The following is a 27384-nucleotide window of genomic DNA, read 5'->3' as shown; positions in this document are numbered from 1 at the left end:
TATTTATGAAAACTTAAAATTTTCAGTATCAAAACTCAAAAAAATTGAGGCAATTGATTGCCTCAAAATTTTTGAGTTCTGGGAACTTATTCGGGTTTACAGTGCACAATGATGTTCTGCTGAGCCGTGGTAGCCGCATGGTGGCGGCCATCGGCTTGAACACTGTAGCTAACCACTTAAACATTCTCCCTCTCCTGATAATATTTTACTGTCTTTGACATTGAATGTGCTACTACTAGTTTACCTGTTTAATTATAGATTAGGATAAAGACAATAAAATGTATCTCTCACCAAATAGAATATTTACTAAGAAATCACAATGTAACCATAGAAACATTGCTTGGTGTGTGTGTGTGTGTGTGTGTGTGTGTGTGTGTGTGTGTGTGTGTGTGTGTGTGTGTGTGTGTGTGTGTGTGTGTGTGTGTGTGTGTGTGTGTGTGTGTGTGTGTGTGTGGTCTTCCCGATCCCCAGTGAGTTGTGGAGGATGGCTGCTTGTACTGAGCCAGGATCCTCTGGAGGTTTCTTCCTGTTAAAAGGGAGTTTTCCTCTCCACTGTCGCTACATGCTTGCTTACAATGAGGACTGCTGTAAAGTGACTCGATACAATTTGCTGGGTTCCTTATATAGGAAACCTTTTACTGATTGGCTTATTGAACTGACCTGTATTGGAATGTTTACTATGTGAAGTGCCTTGAGACGTGATTTGGCGCTAAATAGATAAACTTGAATTGAAAATGAATTGAATTGAAATCCTTTTGTTTTAATGACTGAATCCAGAAAAGGCAAGAAATGGCCCTCAGATTTGGTGACTTTGAAGAGGTTTTACCACTCATCTCACCTCTCCTTCAGTTCTAACAGATTGTTCAGGAGTTTCGGGATTGGAAGCTGAGCAGCTTTGAAAGCTGTTAAACTCACTTGTGTGTCACCATCCTGTAGGCTGTTCAGGTCATTGTCACCTGTGATATTTTTACCTGCCTGGGAAGAGTGAGACTCTTTAGTCACAGGTTTCAAGCTGCTGAGAGTAAAACTACCTCAGGAGGATGGCTTCAGAGTTTGCGCTTCCTTTACCTGTGAGTTGGAGCGGGATCTGAGAAGACGGCTCTTTTGTTTTCTGCCCTGTGTGATTTTTCTGATGTATGAAGGTCTATTCTCTCTCCACCGGACTGAAGTGGACTCACGACATGGCTCATAGTTTATTTGGATGGGCACTGTAAGGTATTTTAACCCCTTGTAGATGAATGTTGAACCATAGTGTTCAGACGGAGCTTCTCATCTCAAAGTTTCTCAATTCAGACAGAAGGGTGCATTCAGGCTTTCCTGGTTTTACAACATGGCTTTGCTTCTAATCCAGTTTCACAGAAGTTCACTCAATCAGGAACATGTTCACATCTCAAAAGCAAACAGGACGACAAACGTCTCATAGGTTTCCATTATCAGAACGTTGGGGTAAGCTTACAGGAACCTCCCGACATCCGCGTGTCTCCACTTGACCGGGCCAGACGAACGGTCGTTTTCCAGGCCTTTTTCAGGAACTTCCTGAGTACCTGAACAGGGGTAGGTACTCGGAACGGCCCGGTGGAGAAGCTGAGCAGAACTTTTGGTTAACTCTCGCTTATTGATTGTAACTCAGTAGGAAATGACATCAGCAGACTTGTCCAAAACAACCGGCAGTAGTAAAATTAGAAGAGGTGTTGGTGAAGCAAAAAGAAAGTGAAAGAAAATATGCATTGATCGATTCAAATGAGACTCTCGACACGGGAAAACACGGCCAAATTCCCCCACAACGACTTCATTCATGGGGCTTTGTTGTCTCACAGCACTGTAAAAAACAAAGCTTCTCCTGGTCATTGAACGCCACATTTTACGTCACACAGCTGCTCTCGTCCTCTGAATGGATTAAATTATGGTATACTTAGACGAAGTAAATGTTTTTAATGTTCTTAATGTTACTGTGAATGCTTTATGGCTCCGATCAGTGACATCACTCACTATCAAAGCAGTTGCGATATGCTGGCGTCTGTGCAAAATTCTGAAAGGGCAGAATTTGAATGGAGACGCAACAGCTGAGAGGATGTTCTGAGAGCTCCAGAAAAGAAAACACACCCACAGACCCTCAGACGCTGAGCACGTGTAGCCAGGTATCCCACAAAGTGTAGATGTTTTTCTACAACTTGGTCTGTTTTCCACACACAAGTAAAGATACGACATCTTAAAAATCTACAAAAACCGAAAAGGCCAAGCCGCATTTTGAGACAAGCCATTTTAATACAATTATAATTATAATATGTGTGAGGAAAAAGTGACATATGACAATAGAAATGATATGATATAAAGTGTATGTGTAGTTTGTACCATTGAGCACTGAAATATTCACGGTTGTTTAAAATGAATGAAAAGATGCCCAGTATATTGGTATATTGGAGGCGTTGTAACAATATGACGAAATACTCATACAAAAATTGGCTCCCATGGATTTTTGACCCTAATGGCCCTCCGTCGGTAAAGTCTTTCTCGAACACAAAAATACTGCTTGCTTGCAAAGATTTCGGTATGCACTGCCCCTGTTGCACTTACACCGTCACTTTAACACGTTTACGTTCTCATTCACACCATTGTTCACAACATATGATGAAGGTCCAAGCCTGCAAGCTAAACATGCTTTTTTAACCATATTGTCATAAAGGGATTTTCTTGCAAAGTCATTTAGATGTTTGCTTTTTCTTACTTAATATATTATGAAAAACACAAGAGTTACGATTGAGATTCTAAAGATTATGACTGTGGTGAATTTTTTAATTTATGCGTGATGCATTTTCGTGGCACCATCAGCTTGAGTAAGCTGGGGGTGTTGGAGACTGTCCTGTCACCTGCCTTGCTCCAACGAAAGAAGGACTGACGCCATTAAAATTTTAACAAAGAAAAAACATATAAACATGACCGCCAGCTTGGAAACAAAGCAGCATCGCTTTAGTTACAGACGAGACTTCTCAAAGTAGCTCCTGCTGCCTTGTTGCTGCCAGGCACGTGCGATTAAAATAACCCCTATTGTAAACCATGGCACACACACACAGGCAGTCCTTTCACCATTTAAACATAAGGTTTCATGTTAAATTTACCCATTCAGTGAAAAAAAAGAGGTCTCATCACACATCTGTTGCCTGTAGCTGTGTCTGAGTTAAGAATAAAAAGAGAAAACAGCATTTTTTGTCTGCTTCAGAGGATTTTTTAAACCTGAACGCGTCTCAAGTCTACCTGCAGCTTATTACCACATGTTAAATAATACACAAGACATTGAGGTGGTCTCATTTTCTAGTTGAGATTCCCTCCAAGCAACACAGACGCAAGTGATTTCTTTTACGGGTTTATTGAACGTCCTTTCGTTGTGGACCTCTTCTGTCCTCCTTTCCTTAGACCTCCCTTAAACCGTGAAACTAAACATACAGGATATTACAATTAAAACGTATACAATAATGTGCAACAAAATAAAGACAAATAAGGCCCTGTCCACACGTAGCCGGGGATCTGCCAAAACGTAGATATTTTTCTACGTTTTGGCCTGTCATCCACACGAAAACGGATCTTTTGAAAAACTCCGGCCAAAGTGAAGATCTGCGTTTTCTCCATTTTGGGTGTCTGCGTGTGGACAGACAAAACCGGAGTTTTAAGGTCCGCAACGTCACTTTCCGCGACAAAAAATGCTGACATCACGTGTGCGACCTGTGTTTACACTAGCCGACATCATGGAAGCCTTCAGAGCTGCGCTCTGTCACTACCCGATCCATCAATTGTCCAAGCGCTTTTTGCTTGTTTGTTTTTGCAAGCGGAATTACTGCTCCTTGCGGAAGACCACAGACGAAGGGCGAGGTTAAGAACGGGGGAAGTACTGCCGCCTACAGGTCTGGCATGTCCTTAACAACGTATTTATCCGGGTACGTGTGGACAGAGTTTGTTTTTAAAACGCGGTGGTGTGGATGCAAGTTTTTGGAGGGGCGGATATTCGTTTTCAAAAAAAACCCAGCTACGTGTGGACTAGGCCTATTGGCTGTTTTGCTTAAAACACAAAGGGAATCCATCTGTCTTCCTTCAAGTCCTTTTACTAGTTAGTTCTTTAGCAAAAGATTGAATGATTTCAGTCCATTAGCTGTCTGCTTGCCAGCACTTCATCCAGGCTGTGTGTGTTCCTCACACCTGGCTTGTATTCATCAAATTAAGGGTGTGGCTGGCAGAGCAGCTCATGTAGCTTTTCAAAATAAAATTACAGGAAACAACCAACCCAGTTTCTTACAAATGGGAAAAATGAATAAATGAAGAAATAAACAGCAACAGCAGTTACACTAGTCTTGTAGACAAACCAGTAATAAATAATCATAATGACCACAATTTTAAAAACTGACAATTTTAATCTCGGTATATTTTGAGGAGCACAGTATAAAGTATTCACAAAAAGAGTAAAAGCCAATTAAGAAGTTTTGATTAAAGTAATAATTACTAAAACTTTGTTTTGTTCAGTTCAGTTCAAATGGATTTAAAATGAGCTCAGTGTCTCCAGTGATCAGGGTGTTTTCCTGTCGTTCACCACTTCTGCGTTTTCACTGAGAGCCGCAGAAATAATTGTGTGCAACACGGCTGAATGGGCAGATCTTATGTACTTAATTTCAAATTTCAACCACTCTGCGTTCTAACATTTAAGACTTGATGATGAAAGTTTATCAACTAGGCATGAGCATCCATAAACAGCACCACCGAAGATCCATGAGAAAGCAATGTAAGATGAGACGCAATACAACTTTAATGAGCTTGAAGGAACTGGGAGGTGGCAGCACCAAATATTGATGGGATATAATAGGAACTTCCTGAAATACGTTTTCCTCAGACGTAATCATTTGCAGTCAGATAAGGGCTTTGTGTGCAATGTAAAAATCTTAAAAATTAGGGGTGTGAATTGGCAACAATATCTATATCACAATACATGGGAGACGATATGATACAGGTCATAAGAAAGGGAAGGCGATGCGATAAATATCACAAGGAGACGATCCATGGTAAATTGTAAATGGCATGCATTTGTCACAGCTCCTCCTAGAGTCCTGAGACCCCCCAAGGCGCTTTACAACACAATCAGTCATTCACCCATTCACACACACGCTGGTAGGGATGAGCTACGATGTAGCCACAGCTGCGCTGGGGCGCACTGACAGAGGCGAGGCTGCCAAGCACAGGCGCCACCGGTCCCTCCGACCACCACCAGCAGGCAAGGTGGGTTAAGCGTAGGGCTGCACAATATATCGAAAAATTATCGTCATCGCAATAACAGGACGTGTGATAGGCCCATCGCAAAGCACGTCAAAAACAGCGATAAATGTTTGGGTCAAACATTTCCATCCGTGTCATACATCAACTTTTTGTAAACCAGCTCTGTTTTTCACGCTGAAGTATTTGACCAATCAAATGTAGTCCTTCTGATATGCGGCCAATCAGATGGGTCCGTTCACGTAATACGCCCGCCCCCTAAGTAGACCCTTACCCCAAAATTCCACCATCTCCGCTCCACCTCCGCTTTCCGCTGCCGCTCGCTTCCCTTGTTCGTCATGCTGGCTCAGATTAACGAACGCACTTTGTGCTGAGGTTTCTGGAATCAGCGCTGCTTTCAAACGTGAACGTGAGTCCGCTCGGTGTCGTTAAGCAGCTGATAATAACCGGGCTGACTCCGACACGTGCCGGTGAACCAACCCACCGTTAGCCCCAGTGACAATTGTTTTTCTCTTTCCCTCAGAAAATCTTAATATTCTCCTAGTTTGGCCCGGCACAGTTCACCTCCCAATAGCAGCAACAGCCTTATATCATAACCACATAAGTGGAGAAAATGTTCAGTAGCAATGAGAGAATTTGCTGTTGCATCTAAGTGATGTTAACTATTATTTAACATTTAAACTTATTTTCAGATTTTTTATTTATTCTAAAAACCCTGGTAAGGGATGTTTTTCTGTATTTGGAGCATCAGAAAAAGTTTTATGGTGGAGGTGATGTTTTAAAGTCACTGAGAAACTGCATGCATGCAGTTTGTTGTTTTGCTGCTAATACAGTAGCAGGTGCAGCTGCATATTATTTCAATAAAAATGTTATGTTGTAATGGAATTCATGCATTAGTTTTTGTTTGCTTTGAACCCAGAGCAGACGTCACACGCCAGATGACATCAACACTGCATACTTTAGTATTTGTTCATTTATCGTGAGTAATATCGATGTCGCAATATTAAGCACTGTTATCGAATATCGCAGGTTTTCCTAATATCGTGCAGCCCTAGTTAAGTGTCTTGCCCAAGGACACAACGACAGTGACAGACTGAGCGGGGCTCGAACCTGCAACCTTCCGATTACGGGGCAAGCATTTAACTCCTGTGCCACCCAGGGGCGGATTTAGGACTGAAGAAGATCCGGGGCTTAACACACACAAGCACGCGCACACACACACACACACGTGACATGCACTAGTCAACATCATATGTCTTGTATCACATAATTTTTAATCTGAAGCTACATATTAAGCATATTCAGGGAAGAGTATTGTTCCTGTTAGTGTTTTGTGTGAGATGATAGTAAATATTCCCTTTCTTTCTCCAACAACTTTACCTGATAAGCTAACTTTAGGCAAACCAGCAGCACAACAAGTATTTTCAAATAAGACTCACAAACTTGAGTCAACACCAGTCTCATCAAAGCTGGGGTTCTGTCGTTGTACTTTTTGCCTAAAAAACGTCCTTATGTCCATCTTCACTCATGCGTTTCAGGCAGTGAGTGTAGAAGAAGCCGGCTGCTGAAGGGCTTCTTCAGTGGTGGAGGCTCAGGCAGGCTGTATACAAACTACTGCCAGCTGCTCCCTCTCTGTTGGACTTTGGTACTGCATGTTACTTCCACGTTTTAGATCCGGGGCTTTTCATAAAACATCCGGGGCTTCAGCCCAAGTAGCTGGGCCTGATGCCGCCCCTGGTGCCACCGTCGCCCCATGTCACAAGATGTCAGCATATGTGTCACAATAAAGGGGAGACAATACTATTATATATATATATATTATATATATAATACACACACACACAAACATACATATCACAATACAGGAGCGAAAACACGATACAGATCGCAATAAAAAGGGGAGACGATACTAATACACACACACACACACACACACACACACACACACACACACACACAGAGCACAATACACGGGGAGACATTATACATATCATCTGAGTGAAGGCAGTAAGAACCGTCCCAGTCTTAGTTTGAACGCCGTCACACAAAAGAAATACAGTAAATGTGAAATTGTGGATTCTCTATTTTTTTAAAAATCTAAGAACCGCTTTTAATTTTTGATTTAGTATCATAACACAACATCTATATTTCAGTGTATCGATAATTTCTTTCATGGCTACTACAAATAAAATAATACTTGCCTTGTGTCAGTGTACCCCCCCCCCCCCCCCCCCGGTTGTGATTAATCATGCTTAGTCATGTTTTAAACCGAAACACCAGAAAAGCCATCATTTGATGTTCTCAGTTGAACATGTACACAAACTAATAAATAAACTTGTTTGTTTTTCATGCCAACTCTAAATGCCACAACATTGGTGCATAAACAATAAAACACAAATAATTTTATCAACAGATGTTATTGTTGCCACAGAGTCAACGGCCCTAGAATAGCTAATAAAAGCAAAGCTTGTGATCAAAATCAGCAGAAAGCCAGTAAAACCCATCGTATCCTACCGATTTACGTCAGTGTATTGACATCGTTGCTTATATTGAAAGGGGATTATGTGACTAAGTCTGCATGTTTTGCATGCCTGAAGACGTGTTCCACTTGGATGAAAGCTGATCTTGCCGTGCCAGTCAGCTCCATCTGACTTCTTCCTTTCCAGATAATCCCAAGGAAAAGAGAACTCTTTAAGGCCTAACATCCCTAACGCAGCTCTCTCAGTTTCATGAATCAGAACTAGCTACCACGGGTGCCCAATCCAATTTTGTGCCTCACCGTAAATCATCTTCCACATGTCCATGAAGATGTGCCAGCATAACTCAGATTCGACATGATGGGCGAAAAGAAAAACAAACCGAAGTAAAACGCATGCCTGATAAGAAACATGGCGTTATTGTAACATTATAAAAACAAGGTTTGTTGCCTGTTGTCTTGTGGGGGTTAAACAGAGATGCTGCACAGGTTTGATTTAGTCTTCACTGCACAAAAAGGCAGATTTCCATTAAGATAAATTGGACTTTTCTGACAGAAAGGTCAGAAAAATCACTGCTGCAGAGTTTCATGAAAAGAGAAAAAGAAGCAATTTTTTTTGACAAGAACCCCATTTCTGATGTACTATAACTGGGATTTTACATATATAGTCCCTTTAAATTTAATATTGGGCGTGCTATCCAACTGTCATTTTGCAATATTTCCAAATAACTCACGCTGTGTGACATTTTCACCTGATTTGATTTTTCATGCATCTTTTTAATACAGTAAAATGAGATTTCATGTCTTCTTTCAAATGTTAAGTCGTCCATAAAATGTAAAGTCAGGACCAGTTAGGGCATCTTTGGCAGACAAAAATGAAAAAGGGAGAGGGGAAAACTATGCACATGTGTCTGCATGAGTAAATGACATTACTGGCCAAATGCTCATAACATTTCTATCAGACTCAAAGAACGGCCAGTGAGAAGCACAAAAAAGAAGACTGCAGTCAGAGAGATTGTTTGCTAAAAGATTTTTGGATATGTCAATCACAAGATGATGCCCTCAGGTACAGGTGATGGCAGCTGGCTTACAGACAACTTACATAAAGAATGAAGGGAAAGCCAAAAATATATCAGGCACACTTGCACCAAGTCATCTTACTTTACGAGCTCTAACCAATAATAAAGGATTTTTATTTAAAATAAAATAACAATGAAAAAATATATACATTTCTAGCTTGACAACTGTTGTTTCTGTCACTATTATTTATGTTTCTTTTTAAATTCCCTAAAATGTTTACAAGCTACTTTTAGGCTCCAGAAAATCTGCTTTTACACATTTCAACCACAGACACACAAACAAGCTTCAGTCCCATTTAGCTGCTTCAAAATTCAGAGAAACTAACATTGGTGGCATTTGTGATTGGACACCAGCTTGCAAAAACCTTCATAGTTGTTTAAAGAGCAGAAACCAGTAAACAGGAACAACCCAGAAGTTATTTCTTGAACCCCTAAGAAGCTGCGGAATCTGTCTGTTTTACTCTAATTCAGGTGAAGCAGGCTAGAGGCCAATGTTGAGCTAAAGTTAGCTAACAAAGCTAAATTATGAATTAGAAGCAAATAGTCAGTTCTCAAAATATCTCAAGCTACTTTTTCAAAGACCAACAACTTGTGAACTATGTGTGAAGTGACTGAGTCAGCTGTGGAGTTTTACTTACTTTAATGACTCCTTCAGAACGACAATGGCAAGCTAACAACAAGACATCAAACAACCAATGATGGAGAAATATTACCGTAACAAGTGTAGTAAGTGCTCCCTCCTGTAAAACACCCAAGCGTGCCAACACCAGCAGTGTTTCCCCTACATAGACTCAGGCGTGGCGCCAACAACGAATGGCAGCTTCACGCTCAAGCCCCCGTACAGAACACGGGAACAACGGAAGCGAAACAGTCCGCGAGCAACGACAGAGGCGAGGCTTTCCAAGCACAGGCGCCACCAGTCCCTCTGACCACCACCAGCAGGCAAGGTGGGTTAACCGTCTTGCCCAAGGACAAAACAGCATTCTCTGGCGGGAGCTGGAACCAAACCTGCAACTTACCAACTACTGGACAACCTGCTCTACCTCCTGAGCTACTGCTGCCCCATTTGACCACAGGATGTGATTCTCACTTCCTTCTTACATATTGCACCTTTAAATAGTTTGTTTCTTAAGAATGAAGTTTATACATTAGGAGCCAGTGAGGTGCCATCTACTCTCCTGGTAACAGTATTGGATTCAGACAGCTAATGTGATTGGAAGACAAATCATTCCCGGGAACAGCTGGAGAGAGTTTTCTTATCAGAACTGGCAGACAAAAATAGAGAAAAGGTTGCTGCATAAGAAAAAAAAAAGAAGCAGAACACGAAGTAACACATCTCCACAAGTGTGGCATGACTATTTCTTCCATAAAGCACTGGGGTGTAGATCAGCTGGTGCTGGTAGACGGATGCTTTTGAAAATAATGTGAGGCGTTTGCTTCATGATGCTATTTACTCGACTTATTTTTGTGTTATCAATAGTTTTCTATTCAACCGATAAATCCTGTTAACTAGTGTAGGATCTGAGCAAACATACAGTGCTTATTTTGTGTGGGTAAGTGACAAATCCACCATAAAACAAAATAAATGCAGTAAAATAAAATAAATTTTACAGACACTGTGAAAGATGTTGAATGACAACCATTTGCGGGTTTCCAAGGTTAAATAATCACATTTACAGGATTAAAATATAATAAAAATGTCTGGCTTTACATTTTTGCATCAATCACACATTTGGGGACATAAACCTGCACAATTTAACAAACACAGGCATCCTAACTACTTAAATTAGGAGTTTTATAAAGACTCATCAATTAATGCCTAAACTCTTATAATGTGGGTGTGGGCTGGCCTTTAAAACAAGTATATACGTACTTGTTATATTCCACCATGTGTGCGTTATGCAGAATAATCTCCCAATTTGCCAATGGTTGACATTTTTAGTGCTGGCTCCTTCAACTCGTCTTTGTTTTTATGCAAATTGTTTGGTATTCAGTCTGGATTTGGCTGGCAAAAAGCAGCCCTACTGTATTTTGGCAGCCAAAATTCAGTTCATTCAAATACAAGAATTTACTGTAATCCACAGCTAGCGGTTGAAGGCCAAAAATATTCTAAACACTAAATGTTTTTTTTATTATCACAATGCTTATGGAACATGGTCGTGAGAGTGAAAATACTTTTATAAAGACAACTGGACAAATTGTCTTCTTGCTTGAAAAGTTGTCTTCAGTCCTGATCTTGGACGGGAACTCACAACCAGTCCTTGGAACATGTGATCTAAACCATTCAGAAGGAATTAACAGGAGATAACGACACTCTTGATGGGAGGGTGGCTCAACGCCTCGCCCTAACTGCTCTAATCTGTGTGTATTAATCTACAATAATTTATAACCCCAGTTTTCCACTGGATTAATAATCCCCTGTGAAGTGACATACGCAGCTAACAGCCACCATTATAGTGGATGGGTTGGTTTCCATTGGCTGTGAAGTGGGGCGTCTAGGACATTTTTAAACCCCCACTTTATATTTTCTCTACATACTCGACTGGGCTTCTTTCTGATTTTCAGAAATGCTTTGAATTTTCACCTTTAGATTTACGATGCGCCATGTCAGTTAATTCTTCATTTTGTCAATAATGTTTCTGATGTCTCTTCATATTAACTCAGTTTTTTGCTTTGTTTTTGTTTGATGGTACATCTCAAGAGGTTTAATCCTCTTTAAAAATGAGTTTATAAATAAATAAATAAATATCCCACAAGTACAATGTCACGTCGCTCCACTAAGTGTACGCTTCAGGTCTGTACTTTACACACGGTTCCAGAACGAATCAACCTCAGCAGTTTAGATCGGGCCAGAAGAGAAGCCAAACACATGAGCAGTGTAAAGCATCTGGTAACTTTCAAAATAAAATTATTGATGTGTATTTTCCCTGGTGATGGGGGGGGGGGGGGGGGGGGGGTCACTAAATACCTAAATCATAGGGAACATAAGTCACACCCATCTACTTCTGGACCATGGGACCCTGGAAGAACGAGAAAATGAATGCAAGTCAATGTGGCTAAAAACGCTATTTTCTAATTCCGCTTGTCTTAAAGTTAAAGTTAAAGTCCCATCATTTGTCACACACACAGGTGTGTGTGCGAAATTTGTTCTCCGCATTTGACCCATCCCCTGGGGGAGCGGTGAGCTGCAGACACAGCCGCGCTCTGGAGCCATTTGGTGGTTTAACCCCCCAATCCAACCCCGTAATGCTGAGTGTCAAGCAGGGAGGCGTTGGGTCCCATTTTTTCCAAAGTCTTTGGTATGACCCGACCAGGAATTGAACCCTGATCTCCCAGTCTCAGGGTGGACACTCTACCACTAGGCCACTGAGCTTGTTTTGTGCCATGGATTTCACATATGATGTCCGTGAATTTTAAAGACACATTTTTATACCAAGAACACGCTTATTTTTGAATGGGGGGAAACGCTATTTTACGTTTTGTGTGAAGTCCAGGACTACAAATGTGCATCAAGAAAGTGACGTAATCGAAACTGACACGGAGAAAACTCAGGGAAAAGGGCTGTAAGTTCAGCAAACTTCCCACAGGAGGAAAGGACCACCATAAATCTGGTCATATGGTAAGTAGCAGCTCCTTTGTGGAGAGGAGATTATGTGGTGATGTCACATATGCGACGTGCCGATTTCTAGTTTGTAGTAATGCAAATTACAAACTTTTACAGGCTGATAAATCTCAAAGTACGTGAATGGCGTGGTCGAAACACCCATCATTACTTTTCACTTAAAGTGCAGTACAACATATCCGTAAGGCAAAGTGGGTTAGAAAATGTTTTGCTCCGTTGACTTGCATTCATTTATTCGTTCTTCCAGGGTCCCATGAGCCGACTGGAAAGGGACGAGACTTAGGCTCCCTATTTCAAGCAAAGCTGTAATTTTGTGTTAAAGTAAGACCTTAACAACAGATGGTCATTAGTTGGTGTCGGGTTTTCTGCTGATCGGCATTGGAGGCTACCCGGCTTACCGGAAAACTAACGAGCTGTCGAGGAATATTGGCCTGATCCCGGAGCTCAGAGATGGTTTGCACCACGCTGTGAATTCACAGACTCACATAATTGTCGAGATGAATCGTAAGCTTGGGACTTTGGCCGAGATATTGGCACAGAAGATGGATGCCATCAAGGATAGAAGGGACGAATCAGCACGGATTGGGATAGTTTAATGTCCATTATTGGGATTTTGGGAGGTTGAGGACCAAAGAACTTTAAGACAGAGAGGAAATTATCTCTGTCTGGCCCCAAAACAATTTCTAATCAGAATCTGGCGCCCTTGAGCCTGCAAGGCTCCAAAGAAAACTGCCCCCTCAGAAGATATGTGGAAAGTGCCATCGCTATGGCGACTCAACTCTGTCTCCTATCCCAGCCTGGGCGGGAATGAGGGAAGGCCGCTGAAACATTCCAGGGTCACTGCAACCCTCCAACCCTCAATGCTCCTCCCCTATCCACACTGAGGTGACATGCGCTGCTTCTATCGTGGCTGCAGGAACTGAAGTGTGGATAGTCCCAACCCACCACCCTCACCTAGTGGACACTTATGTTGTGTAATGTCTGAAGTCTGTTACATATATGTTTGAGGTGTTTTTTTTTTGCATAGCAAAGCTGCCCTCCCAGTGGAGGGTAGCTCTGAAGTGGCTTTTTTTCCCTCCACCTGAACCAATCCTCATATAAACCCCTCTTATCTCTATTAAGGTAGTAGGGTTGTCACAGTAACCGGTATAGCGGTAAACCCCGGTAAAAAAGTTGACAATAAAAATAACCGTCCAGTTTTTAAAAAACTATATTATCTCGGTGGGTTTACCGTGGCCGCGGTTTCGGCGCGATGACCCTTACCAGCCACCGTCGCTTCAGCTGAAGTTCCCGCTGCGCGCACACGCACTTTTTAATTTGCAACGGCACCAAAACTTTGAAGCTGAAATAATGGCCGAAGGAGGCGACGGCAGCGCCCAGGACATCCATCAGCCCTCAAAGAAGACTAAATCGGAAGTATGGACATATTTGGGATTTCTGAAAAATGCTGAGGGACAGTTAATAGAAGACGGCTATCCCGTTTGCAGAACGTGCAGGAAACAAGTGTCTGCAGAAGGCAGCAACACTTCAAATCTAATGGCACATCTGCGTGACCATCACCCACGTCTCTACAGCCAGTGCAAGGTAAGTTAACATTAGCATTTTAGCTGAAATGCATGACGTGAGGACTTTTGGTTGAGGGAGAATGCAACGAGTCACTATATACTGCAGCCGCAGCGCCCTCTGCCAGCATTTAAACCGTGTCACGGACACCCTGTTGCTGGATGAAGCATCTTATTTGTTGATGATGAAGAGAAATACAGTATACAATTAGTTCCTTGTCATGGATTTGTTTACTTATTCAATGCCATTTATACTTGAACATTTGGATTTGATTACATAGTGTAGTAGTTATTTTAGTCATTTGTTTAAAGTGGATATTTATTTTAAATACATATTTTTTAAGGTTGACTTGTACAGTGCTCAAGTCAAGTGTGGACTGGAGTTTTAGATTTTCATTTTGATAATGAAGAAAACAAGTATATGAGAAAACAAGTGGTGTTTCTTTGATTTGTTTACATATTGTTTATGTTTCGAATGTTTGGATTTGTATCATTTAAACCTGCACTGACTACTGTAACAAGTTCCAGAAAAATAAGCTATTTGTTCCTTTACTTGTGAAAAGTTGCACTTTTGCTAAGGCTTTGTGTTATTTTAGGTTTAATAAACACTGTTAAACCTTTTCAGAACTATTTCAGTTTGTGTAGAACAGGACTATCAATGCTTTCTGAACATATGCAACACCGTTTAAAAAATACCGCGATAATACCGAAAACCGTGATAATTTTGGTCACAATAACCGTGAGGTTAAATTTTCATACCGTGACAACCCTATAAGGTAGCGCGACTCAGGGTTGCGAATGACCACGGTCACCAATTCTTGTCATGTGTCTTACCCATGTATGTCTGATCTCAGAATTGTGTGTACTGAAACTCTAATTTCCCTCTGGGATTAATAAAGTATCTTTGATTTGATTTGATTGAAATCTCTAAGTACACAATGTTTGAGCAAGTACTTCATCAGATCATTCAACTTCTAGCAAAATGACAAGCACCTTGAGGGACCAACTACCAATTTGCGTCTGAAACGCAGAGGGAAGGGACACACTTCTGAGGTTGCAGGAAGAACACATCTATTACGTTACGTGCCGCTTATGCATCCAGTGGAAATGCATCAGTTGTGTTAAATGTTGCTTACCCATCCAGTGGAAAGCCGGGGTAAGTGTTGTGATGTGAGGGTGCTTGGATCCAAAGCAGGTGAGAGCACACCGCTGTAGAAGGTTTAAAGTCGCTTTAATTTGCGGAGACGTCAGAAACTGAGAATAACAAAAAAGACCTGGAACAGAGCTACGCAGACGATCCGACACGCAACACAAAACTGACAGGGCTGAAACACAAGAGGTCACAGGTGATTAAGGAATGAGAGGCAGGTGGGACCAATTAACACCAACAAGACACAGGAGCTGATCATGACAGTAATACCAGGATCCAGTATGAGAGGTAAACCATCTATCAACAAGAGAATAAACCCAGTTGCCATCATGTAACATTTTTATAGACTTAGAATTGATGTGTCATGGATGAATGAGAATCTACACCAACACGGGGCATTTTCATGAACGCTGATCAATAAAAGTTGAAAAGGTAATGATGAATAACAAGAAAACGGACTTTGGATAAATCATCGTCATCTCTACAGGAAATAAATCAAAGGTCATCAAAATGCTTCTAGCATGTTCTATCAAAGTCAAATGAGAAACCTTTTACACTGTCTATATGTGAGTTTCTGTTGCTCTTGTATTGTGTCACGTAGGTCCCACAGAACCAGAGATCAGGGTTTTAAGGAAGAAAAACATGAACGTTGGTTCTAAATGGTTCTCTTGAGTATTACGTTGGAAAAAAACAAAACAAAGCACCATGGGACAAGGAGAGAGAAAACAGAATAAAAGAGTTTCCTCTCACCCAAGTTCTGTTTGGTTTACTTTTAAAATGAAAAACTATTTGACAATAGGATTTCCAAATGAATGAATGGGAATAACATGAAAATCTGACGTTTAATTTTATTCAGTTTTAGGATGAAGCTTATTATCACTTTAATTCCAAAATCAAAAGCTGGGAAAAACTATTTCAACTCATAAACATGGAGGTTCTGTAAACTGGTGATTGGCAACTTCATTTTTAATGGAAAGTTCCTCCACACAGTCTAATAAACACAGTAATTACCATAACTTGTCAGTTAAAACAAACGTTTTATGTAATTGGAGGCGCCTTGACCAGGCTGCCACGTTACGAGAAGCTCTTGCACCAGGCTATTCGTCACTAATGTGTCATTGTTTAAATTTAGATCCGAGACTCTGATTATGTAACCAAAGCCTTATTGAGAGTAACCGGTGAAGAAGGCTCGCCCTGCAGAGCTTAAAGCAATACTTAAGTGCTGGTGCCACTGGTGTTAATCTCATTATGGGGTCAAAATAAAGACGGGGTGAAATGTACACACACAAAAGGGGATCAGGGCAAAGATCCAAGAGGGGTTATGTCATAGTTTAATGGATTAAAGCCAGTCGAGTCATGACGATAAACCTGACCCCAATGCATGTGAAGGTGCTCTCTTCAGACATAACAGTTCTCTGTGTTTTCCTACCAAATTATGCAAGGATTAGATCTAAACCGTTTTACAATCTTGGCCACCAGATAAAGCCCTTGGACACCCCGCGGATCCATCTGGGAAAGGCAGATGACGGGGGAGTTTGACTCGTACAACACACCGCACCATTACTCACAGATGGGAGCCAGCTCAGGCGGGATTTGTCACCATAATGGGAACGTGTCTGTATACGAGTGTGCCGCGTGTGCGCGCGTGCTCTTCTGTATACCAGTCTTGTGAGGGTGTCCACGAGCACGTACGTACATGTGTGGTGAGACCGTGGTGTTGACTCTCAGCGGAAAGAGGGTGGGTGGAGGAGAGGTGCTTTGACAAGTGTGTGATGCACGCTGCAGTGACGGCAGCAGCCGTCGGAGAGAGCCAGAGCTGTCGGAGGCCGATAACCCAGAGAGCAGAAATTCACCACGATCCATGTGCCTGAACCTAAACACTGTACTTTTTATTATGAGGTCCAGTTTCTAGAGTCTACATGTGTTTGGTCGGTTGGAACATCCTTCCAACTATAACCATGAATACGTCATTTTTTAGGTTACTTTAAATTCAACTTTTGTTTATGGGGTAAAGTATGACTAACGGTGAACAGATGGACATTTTATTGGATGAGTTGTTTTACTGCAACTAATTACCATCCTACCATGACCAGGGATGCTAATTGGTTAGTGAAAGAAGGCCCAACCTAATGTACAAGTTTGATGTAATAGAACACATGTTCACCTAAATGTGGGTGGAACGCTACCCTTTTTCAATGATTTACACCTTAAAAGAACCCTAAACAAAATTAAAACACATCCATTCACTTTCTACATCCATTAGTTCCTGTTCAGGGTCAACAGGAGCCAGTGCCTTTGTCCAGCGGTCACTAGGTGAGAGCTGGACTACACCTAGACAGACTGCCATCCACCACAGGGCTGCACAGAGACAGCTAATCTTTTACAAATTCACATCTAGGGCCAACTTAAATCAGTATTTTACTGGACGGTGATTTGCTCAAAACCAAATTGTCAAATTTCTATTCTTTGTTTAATTTGAGCCACTAAATGTTAAAAACTGTGACAATATTATTTGCAATTTCTTACTAATCTGAATAACTCTAAATTATAGGGAAACTCAGCAGTTTTGGCTTGCCTTTAGCGCCTCATTTTAACTCGTTGTGAAACCAAAAGTGAAACTCTTCTCCTCGTCGTGCCTTTTTCTTTTTAACACCTTCATTTAACAGCTGAAATGTCTTCTCAGCCTTCATTAGTGTCTACAGGAGCAGTTCATCACTAAATGTTCATTATCTAAAATGTGCAGGAATTATGTGAAGTGAGAAGACTTCAGTGCCAGCATGTCAGCTCCACTTTACTAAGTCCAACAGGGAGTGTCTCACCAACTCTGAAGTTGCAAGTGCGGAATTCTGGCCACAGGGTGCGGTGGAGTCTGAGTGACATTTAAAGGCTTGTTTTAGCACAGCTCAAGAAAATGATTTAAAATGTATTTATTTATTTATTTAACTTATGTTTTTCAGGAGGATAAACTGCTTGAGATGTAACATCTCGTTTTTGAGCAGGTCCTCCTACAACACAACCAATAACAAATAAGGTGCCAGAGTTAGAAAGTTATAACAAACTTAAAAAAAAGAAAAAAGAAAAGGAAAGTAAATAAATAATAGTAAAATTAACGATATCTATAAATATAGATATACACAGGTAAATATAAACACATAAGCATGGATACATAGATAACCACACGTGTACATACGTACATACATACCTGTATACAAAATTAAACTAAATAAAACTGCTGTGAGGCACTCAAAGAACATTAGCAAAATATACCTTTAAAGTTGGTTCTCAAACGTTTGTAGATGGGTGCTTTATGCATATTTGTGCAAATTTTATAATAGTAATTTAGTCAAGGCTGTCTAAATTATGTCTCAATGATTTTACAATCATCTTATTTATAGTTTTGTAACCAATCTCTCGCAGAGATACACATTTCTTACAATTTGATTCACAAACATTTAAATGAACTGAGTTATTTAAAAAAAAGGTCTTCCAGTATGTGAGTGAGCCATGTGAATAGTTCTATAGAAAGGATATAAATTTAAGAGAGACCACGGGGAGAATATGCACGATCTGCACGTGCCAGCTGGGTGTTTAACCTGCAACCTCAGTGCTGCAAGGCAAATGTGCTAGCCAACTGTGCCTCCATGCAGCATTTATTCATGCAAACAGTATTTTTTTTGTCAAAATTGTTTGAATAAATGTTCCCAGCTGTTTCAGATGAAATGAGGGAGAAAAGTTCTGCTTTGCCATTAAGTTGTTCCTACGGTTCAGTACATTACATCTGAAAATACACGGTTAGGGTAGTCATTAAGTAGAAGTGTTAAAATCAAAGAGAAGTTATAAAAATGTTACAGAAATGTAATTCTACATTTATCCATATATACCTGCATGGTGGTGCAGTTGTTAGCACCGTTGCCTTGCAGCAACAAGGTTGCAGGTTCGAAACTCGGCTGTGGCCTTTCTGCGTGGAGTTGCATGTTCTCCCCATGCATGCGTGGGTTTCCTCCGGTCCCCCCCCCCCCCCCCCAGATCATAACATGCCCTATAGGTTAACAATTACACGTCGCTTTAGATGAAAGCGTCTACCAAATAAATAAACAAACCTATACCTTAACCCTCCCACTGCCTTTATGGGTGACCCCGCGAGGAAAGTTGACCATTGAGCAGGGTTGATGGTTTATGCCTTGAGGTCCACGTGGCAAGGGTGAGGAGGTGCTCTCTCCTCACCCCTGCCACATGGACCCAAGGGATAAACCATCAACCCTGCTCAATGGTCAACTTTCCTTGCGGGGTCACACCCATTAGGACAGTGGGAGGGTTGAGTCACCCTGCCTTACTCTACAGTAGCAATCTAGGAATTATATTTCTATCCTAATGATGGAAGTGTTTTGGAAAAACAAGATTTTTAACTACGTAGGGTTACGCCTGCAGATTATTTAGCTTTTTTTCAGTGATGTGTGTTTTCCAATAAAAAAAAAACGATATTTTTTAAAATGTAGGTCATTAATGAATGAAACTCAAAGCAGCAATCCAGAGTTTTCTCCCATTCAGGACTTATGTAGGAATTTTTAGAAAGCCATAAAGGTGATAGTCTTGCACATGCCCGCCCCCGTCCTGTAGAGCTTCACGCAATTTAGATGAAGTGCTGCGCAGCATTCGCCAATTGTGTTCAACATCCACTTACGTACATTTTATTTCACAATAAATGGCTTCCACACATCACTGACCATGAGGGGGAGAAAGGGTTGTGTTTTCATTCAAATCTCAGAGATGGCTCTCATTGAACTGTTAACTTAAAAAACATACATGTACAGCAAAAAAAATGCTGACATGGAAAAATGACTTATCCACCAGCTGTACAAAAGCATAACCCATGAAAACCATAAAAGAAAAAAAAGAGGGAGGACAAAAACACTTTGGCTTCACTCCCCTGTCTCATCTGTCTGAAACTCTTACTCTGGGACTTTTTTTACTCCTCTTTCCGTAGCCCCGCCCACACAAACTGAACATTTTTAATAGAAAACGTATTAAGAAGGCTACATATGCAGCAAAAACTAGCAGTATGTTTAAATTAACTCATACTTTTAATTTGGGCATTATTTGTAACCATAAATCGTACTGCAAACAAGTAATGATCTGCATCAGGTACTCATAAAGTCTTTGTAACATTTAGTTTAGGCTCCTATTTGAAGGTTTTTAGTTTTTGCTTTAGATCTGGATTTGAAACAATACTCAATAATGAAACGATGAATGTAATACTTGTTGTTTATAATCAAGTTGAATGTGTGCAGTAAGTGTGTGCTACGGAAATGTTGAAAAGGTATAATCTTTGCAGAGCTGGCAAGATTTATAATGAACTGATTGGTGATTTTTACATGACCTAATAAATGACTAATTAATCAGTTCCTACAGCAAGTGTACGTCAATAAAAAAAAGTCCTTAACAGGCTTTTAGCAAGCCTGACCTCAGCATGAGAGTTGAAATAATTACACATCTGAGATCTCAGCTGACCTCTGAAGCTCAAAATCCAAAGTCAACATGAACATTCAACAACAGCCTGGGAATCTCAGACTCTTTCAGCGCTGCTGCACAGCTTAAAGAAGCTTATTTATGTTGATACAAGTCTTTAGAGAGCAACAGTGCCGATTTCTGAACGCTGGGCTACTCAAAATACCATTAAGCGAGAATAAACAATGCCTGGTTTCACTGCATTTTTAATGCCCTGTGTACTTGTCCAAGAGTAATGCGACGAGACGCCTTTTAAAAAGCACACAAGTTGGAATTGCTCACATCCTGCAGAGGATAAGGGAACATAAAGTGATATTGTCACAACTTGCTCTACTATAAGTGACAGGAAATGCAATTCAATGAATACAAGATCAAAATAGCCCAGCGCTAAAACAAAACACACAATAATTGCTCTATTCCTCACTTTTTTATTAGCCTGTTTAAATTAGGGCTCAGTTTTACGGCTCAAATGAAACCTTTAATTTGCAAAGAATTCCCGACGGGAAAGGCGTGCGTGCATAAATAATAGAAAATTATTCTAAACAAACTGAAGCACAAGAGGTCTGCAGCGACTGGAGAAACGCATTCAGAATAAAAAAATAAATAAAATTAACACATCCTTTCCAGATGCACAGCAACACTCCCTACAGTGTTTTATTGTATCACTGTGGCAAATAGTACATCTGCTAAATTATTACCTCTCTGTTACTCGTGTTTACAATCATTTTACCATTCGAAAAAATTCAGCCGGAGGCATCTTGTTCTTCCTGATAGGAAACACGTCTTCTAGTAGTCCCTTGTCCTGTCACACAGGGAAACGCTGCTGAAAACACACATTCAGCTGCTTTCAACCGATTTGCTGTTCGCCTGTCAGACCTTTTATGGATGGAGCACAGCTCTCCGGTCACTGACACCTCCGACTTTGCAAAATTTAACCACTTCTTTACCACTGAAGTATCATGAGAACTCTTCTCTGGCAATCTATCCTAGACACCTGCAACTACAGCAGCGCAAAGGAAATGGCAACAAGGATCTTCTAACCTTGATGTCTGTGTAACAGAACAGAAAGCATCAAAAATGCACGTGTTTACTGCAGGATTGAGTGAATTTTTATATCGTCTTTATAAAAAACAAAGGAGTCTCCAGGCTAAGATTAGCATTTTATAACAATGTAATATAAACAATATGAAGTCCATATGTTAATATGTGAGAATGAACCACAGAAATCTGACATAGAGGGCAAAAAATTAAATAACAGAATAATTCATCGGTTAAAGTCAACCTTATTATTCAAACTAGACGTTCAGAGCTTAACCTTTTGGCATTCTGGTCAACTGCACATAAACCAAACATAGGAAGAAAACATGGAGGGTGTATGAATTGGCATTGAATCATCGTTATTATCATTATTTTAACTTTTACAAAGTGTAAAACGTTTTATACTTTTCCCCATTTGTTCACAGAGCTACAGAATGCTTGTTTAAAAAAGTTGAGATTGTTTTGAAATATAGTCTAATGGAGCTAATGGAACATCCGGATGTCCTATTTCCTGTTAAAGTACGAGTTTTATTATGATGAAGCTAATTTTGCATTAGCTGCTACCCAGCCTTTCCACTGGATGTGTACTCAACGTATGCGTTTTATCTGCAGTTGGCCCTGCGCAGTCACAAAATCACAGGAAACATTTCAAGACCAGTACTCACAGGGTACTGACGTGGTCATACGCCTTCCCCAAATCTACAAAACACGTACAGCGTGGGCCATTTATATGAACACACCTTAAGGAAATGGGAAAGGTCAGTGACATCAATGTCCTGTTTGTGGCACATTAGTATATGTGAGGGGCAAACTTTTCAAGATGGGTGGTGACCATGGTGGCCATTTTGAAGTTGGCCATCTTGGATCCAACTTTTGTTTTTTCAGTAGGAAAAGGGTCATGTGACACATCAAACGTATTGGCATTTCACAAAAAAAAAACAATGGTGTGCTTGGTTTGAACGTAACTTTATTCTTTCATGAGTTATTTACAAGTTTCTGACCACTTATAGAATGTGTTCAATGTGTTGCCCATTGTGTTGGATTGTCAATGCAACTCTCTTGTCCTTCTCTTCACACACTGCTAGCAATACTGCAGGAGGCATGCCAGCACAGGCTTCCAGTATCCGTAGTTTCATGTGCTGCACATCTCGTACCTTCACACCATAGACAAATGTCTTCAGATGACCCCAAAGATAAAAGTCTAAGGGGGTCAGCTCGGGAGACCCTGGTTGGGCGTACTTCCCTAAGGGTATAGAGCTGGTCCAGTGGTCAACGGCCAGTACAAAAACCACATTGTTCATTCTGAATCTGAGGTTCGACAATCCTATAGACCCTCCGTTCCAGAACCCCTGAATAGACTTTACCAGGGAGGCTCGGAAGTGTGATCCCTCTGTAGTTGGAACGCACTCTGCGGGTTCCTTTTTTAAATAGGGGGACCACTATCCCAGTCTGCCAGTCCAGTGGAACTGCCCACGATGTCCACGTGATACTGCAAAGCCACGTCAACCAAAGCAGCTCAACAACATCCAGCCTTAAGGAACTCCAGGGGGATCTCATCCACCCCCGGGACCTTGCCAGTAAGGAGTTTTTTGACCACCTCAGTGACCTCAGCCCCAGAGATTGGAGAGTTCCAACTCAAAGTCCCCAGACTCTGCTTCCTCACTGGAAAGAGTGCCGGTGGGATTGAGGAGGCCTTTGAAGTATTCTGTCCACAAATCCACAACGCCCCGCGTAGAAGTCAGCAGCACACCGTCACCACTGTAAACAGTGCTGGTAGTGGACTACTTTCCCCTCCTGAGACACCGGATGGTTGACCAGAATCTCCTCGAAGCCGTACAGAAGTCTTGCTTCATGGTCTATGAAGATATTATGTTCACGAAAAAACTTTACCTCAACACCTTTTGATAATTTAAAATCTTGTCAATCTCCAAAGTTCCACCAATGTGCCAGACTTGTTTTTTTGTGACATTTTATGATTTTTCCATTAGACCAAAGTCTCCAGTGAAAATGTCAGAAGGTGAAGCTTGAAGATCATTCTGCAGGAGTTGTTCAAAGGAGAAACGTTATCAGCACACATCTTTATTTCTAGTTTCTTCTGTAAAGTTTTACAATCATGTGTCACACCCAAGCCCCCATAGTTTGGGTCTGGATATGAAGCAAAACAGGAAGTGACAAAAATTGCAGTTCCACCCTCATCCGCTGGGGCTGGTGTCAGAAGCGAGCACATCCTCATTGACTCCCATGTTAAAAATATCAATTTTACAGCAGAAATAAACATGTTTACAGCCTGGTACCAAAACATGTTTTTGGTTTAAATGATCTAGTTTACACTCATGACAACTCTGAGGGGGGTGAATGTTTTTGTCACTCTTCTGTTTAAGTGTATTAAAAGCCTAAAATTCTGAATAATTAATGAGCATCAGACCCACATGACCGCAGAGCTAGCTCCAGGGAAAGGCCTCAGTCTGAGCCTCGGCCTCGCCTGAAAACTGTTCCACGATTTTCAGTCTCTTAGACCATTATTTGTAGCATATGTGCGTTCTTTTTTGGATATTTTTTGTGCAATTGTTGACAAAATGACTTGCTGTGGTATTAATTTCACTAACAGAGCGTCCAAGGAGTCTCCACTTCATATTTTTTGGTAAGTAAAATTATATTTATGTATTTTAGGTCACTGCCGAGCTGAACTTAGATTTTAACATGTACTGTTAAACCATGAAATTTAAATGTAATAGGGTAAAACCCAGTGCATTTAACATAATGCTGCACTTTAGAAAATGGGTTGAAATATGACATGTTGGTGGAGCTGGATTCTGACTATCGTAATGGTCCCCTCCCCTCAGCTGCAGCTCGGCGCATCTCTGATCGCGGCGCCTGTCTGCTGCGCAGGCTGCCGGCTTGTGGAGATCTCGGGAGACCTCTGTGTTCCACCCGGTTTTACCCAGCGGTCAGCCCGGCGTATCTCTGACTCAGAAGCTCTGGTGTTGTGCACAATTAACTCCGGTTGTGGCAAGGTAGCTACCTCTGTTAGCTTAGCTCCCACCTCAGCATTAGCTTTGGGTTAGCTTGTAGCTACATCGCTTCAGTTCAACGGGTGTTGTCATTTGATCCCAGCCTTACAGCCCCACCCTCAGCTCCACATGTTTTCCTTATTTTGGAATTGTCTAGGTTTGACGGAACCTGTGACACGGTCAAAACGGCGGTGGTGGCCACCTCCCATTTTGGCTTAAAAACTTATAATTGGAGCCTATAGAAACACATTGTCCAGTATAAATTTCGATGGCCACACCTGAAGAACAGTCTTTTTTATGAGAGAAGCTGAAAACTATGGAAGTCCACAGAAGGCGTTTAATCAGAGCCACATATTTTCAAACATGAATTTGATTGAAGGGGATTTAATTTCTAGCCAACAAGATGGCGGTCATATCCAAGTCATTACACACAGCCAAGGATTGGGAAATGTTATTCTGACTGTGCATCCCTAATCTATTATTAACGCTGTAGAAACCTATTCCACTGACTGTCACACACCACAGATTATCCTCAATGCCTTAATACAGATGTTCCTGTGAGAAAAAAAAAATTAAAAGGATCTGCCCTTAAATGGACGTGAAACTTGGATAAAATATTAACATGTTTGAATGCTTTGAATCAGTGACGAACAACATCATTCTGGATGCATACATTTTCTTTTTCAAGTAAAAGCATTCAATATTCATGCTGTCATCAAAGAATCTCACTTTTTCAGTATGGGCAAATTGTATTTACTTGTACAATTGTCAAAAACATTAGCAGAGCTGTGGTGGCTTTGCAGAGGGGGAAGAGCAGTTGTCTGCCAATCAAGAGGTTGTTTGTTCGACCCCATCCTCTCTTCCCCAAATGTCGGGGCAAGACACCGAACCTTTTGTTGCCCCCAATCTGCAGAGGCGTGGGAGCGAATGTGCTTTCCAGTGTAAAAGCACTCTTAAGAGGTCAAAAAAACTTAGAAAACCACTACACAAATCCAGTCCATTCATTTCTCCCAAAACCCAAAGTTGAAGTTAAAAACATTCTTTTCACCATTTATAGCAAAAATAAATAATTTCCTCTTTATTTTGTGCATCTTGGGTGTGAATCAAGTGTCAGGGTCAGAACACAGACTAAAAACCTAAGTGCACCAAAGACACTGTGGCTCTAAGGTGACGTAACTTTGAGTGGCACAAAGGTCAAAGCGTTTCGAACATCAATTCCTTCATCTTTAATCCACAATAAATTACCTTGAGGGGTGCAAGATGAAGCTTTTTCAGCTCACTGATCAACCTGACCTAAACTAAAAGCTTTTGCTGAAAGAATAAATCAAAATCGGCCAAACGGAAATACATCTTAAAATGCAACCCAAATACCGTTTGACATCTTTAGCTTGAAGCTGTTATGGTGAATCTGCAAACAAGCTAGGTTTTGAACGCAAACGCGGTCATGGAACACTCACGCCTCCTCTTGGGTATCTTCCTTGAGGTGCTTCTGCCGGAACTGGAAACCTGCAGTACCAGAGGAAACGAGATGGTGCTAAACACCATTCGCTGGTTTTTAGGTCCAAACGTCTTTTGTTGTTCATGACTTAAAACTTTTTTTTTTCTTTTTGGTAGTTTCTGGTAGATTTTCCTAAAGTTGAAGGAGTAGCAGCCAGCTGATCTGCTTCACTGATATTGAGCGGAGAACCTCTCAGTGGTGTTCTGTTGCTAATTGCACGAGTGCGTAATCAAAGGAGAACCCGTAGAAATGTGGCGGTTGGGCGACTCCGACAACCGGGTTGTCCAATGGTTGCTTTTGGTCTGAAATGTATTCAATCAATCAATCAATCAATCAATCAAAGCTTTATTTATAAAGCGCCTTCCGCAACCCTGTCAGGAAGCCCAAAGCGCTGAACATGGTACAGTTGTAAGTAATTATATTGAATAAATCAACAATAAAAGAAATTCAAATTACAAAATACAAAATGGAAATTACAAGATAGATGAAACATTCCGGTAAAATACAAATGTGTGAAACACAATTGGATTGAGTGGATGGATTGAGTGTGCCAATGAAAACTGTGGAATGGATTCAACATAATAGAGGGCCATAATCAAACATGTTCTGGAAACGCCAAGCGGAGGAGGTGTGTTTTTAGGTGATTCTTAAAGACTGTCAGAGAAGGGGACAGCCTAACTGAGGGTGGCAACTGGTTCCAGAGTAACGGTGCTAGGACTGAGAAAGCCCGGTCCCCACGGGTACGACACCTAGACCGAGGGACAGCGAGCAGGCCTTGGTCAGAGGAGCGCAGAGTACGTGATGGGGAGTGTCTGTTCAGGAGTGTGGCCAGATAGGGGGGAGCACCACCCTGGAAGAAATGATAAACAAAGACGAGTATTTTGAATTGTGAGCGATAGGAAATCGGAAGCCAGTGCAGGGAGGCCAGAACTGGACTTATGTGGTCCCGTTTCCTAGTCCCAGTCAGGAACCTGGCAGCGCTGTTCTGCACAACCTGTAGGCGACGCAGTGTTGACTGACACAACCCTGCATATAGAGAGTTGCAGTAGTCAAGCCGAGAAATAACAAAGGCATGCAGTACCCGCTCCAGGTGGGCTCTCGACAGCATATGCTTGATTTTAGCAAGGCGTCTCAGGTGAAAGAAACTGGACCGGATCACAGAATTGATGTGGGCATCAAATTTAAGTCCTACA

At 41.3% G+C, this 27384-nt stretch overlaps 1 protein-coding gene across 3 annotated transcripts in view; it reads right to left on the bottom strand.

Moving 5' to 3' along the window:
- The window catches only part of lrfn1 (leucine rich repeat and fibronectin type III domain containing 1), a 241800-nt gene that overhangs the window by 132962 nt on the left and 81454 nt on the right, over nt 1-27384 (bottom strand). The window contains exon 1 of one of the 3 annotated variants that reach the window (XM_054742561.2): nt 15126-19072. The exons of the other annotated variants lie outside the window; for them this stretch is intronic. The gene's annotated coding sequence lies outside the window, so the exon portion shown is untranslated. Of the gene's footprint in view, nt 1-15125; nt 19073-27384 lie in introns of those variants that run through there. 3 annotated transcript variants of the gene reach the window in all.

The sequence above is a fragment of the Nothobranchius furzeri genome, chromosome 13 (assembly GCF_043380555.1).
Source record: "Nothobranchius furzeri strain GRZ-AD chromosome 13, NfurGRZ-RIMD1, whole genome shotgun sequence".
Taxonomy (NCBI): domain Eukaryota; kingdom Metazoa; phylum Chordata; class Actinopteri; order Cyprinodontiformes; family Nothobranchiidae; genus Nothobranchius; species Nothobranchius furzeri.
This window is presented reverse-complemented; position numbering and strand designations above follow the sequence as displayed.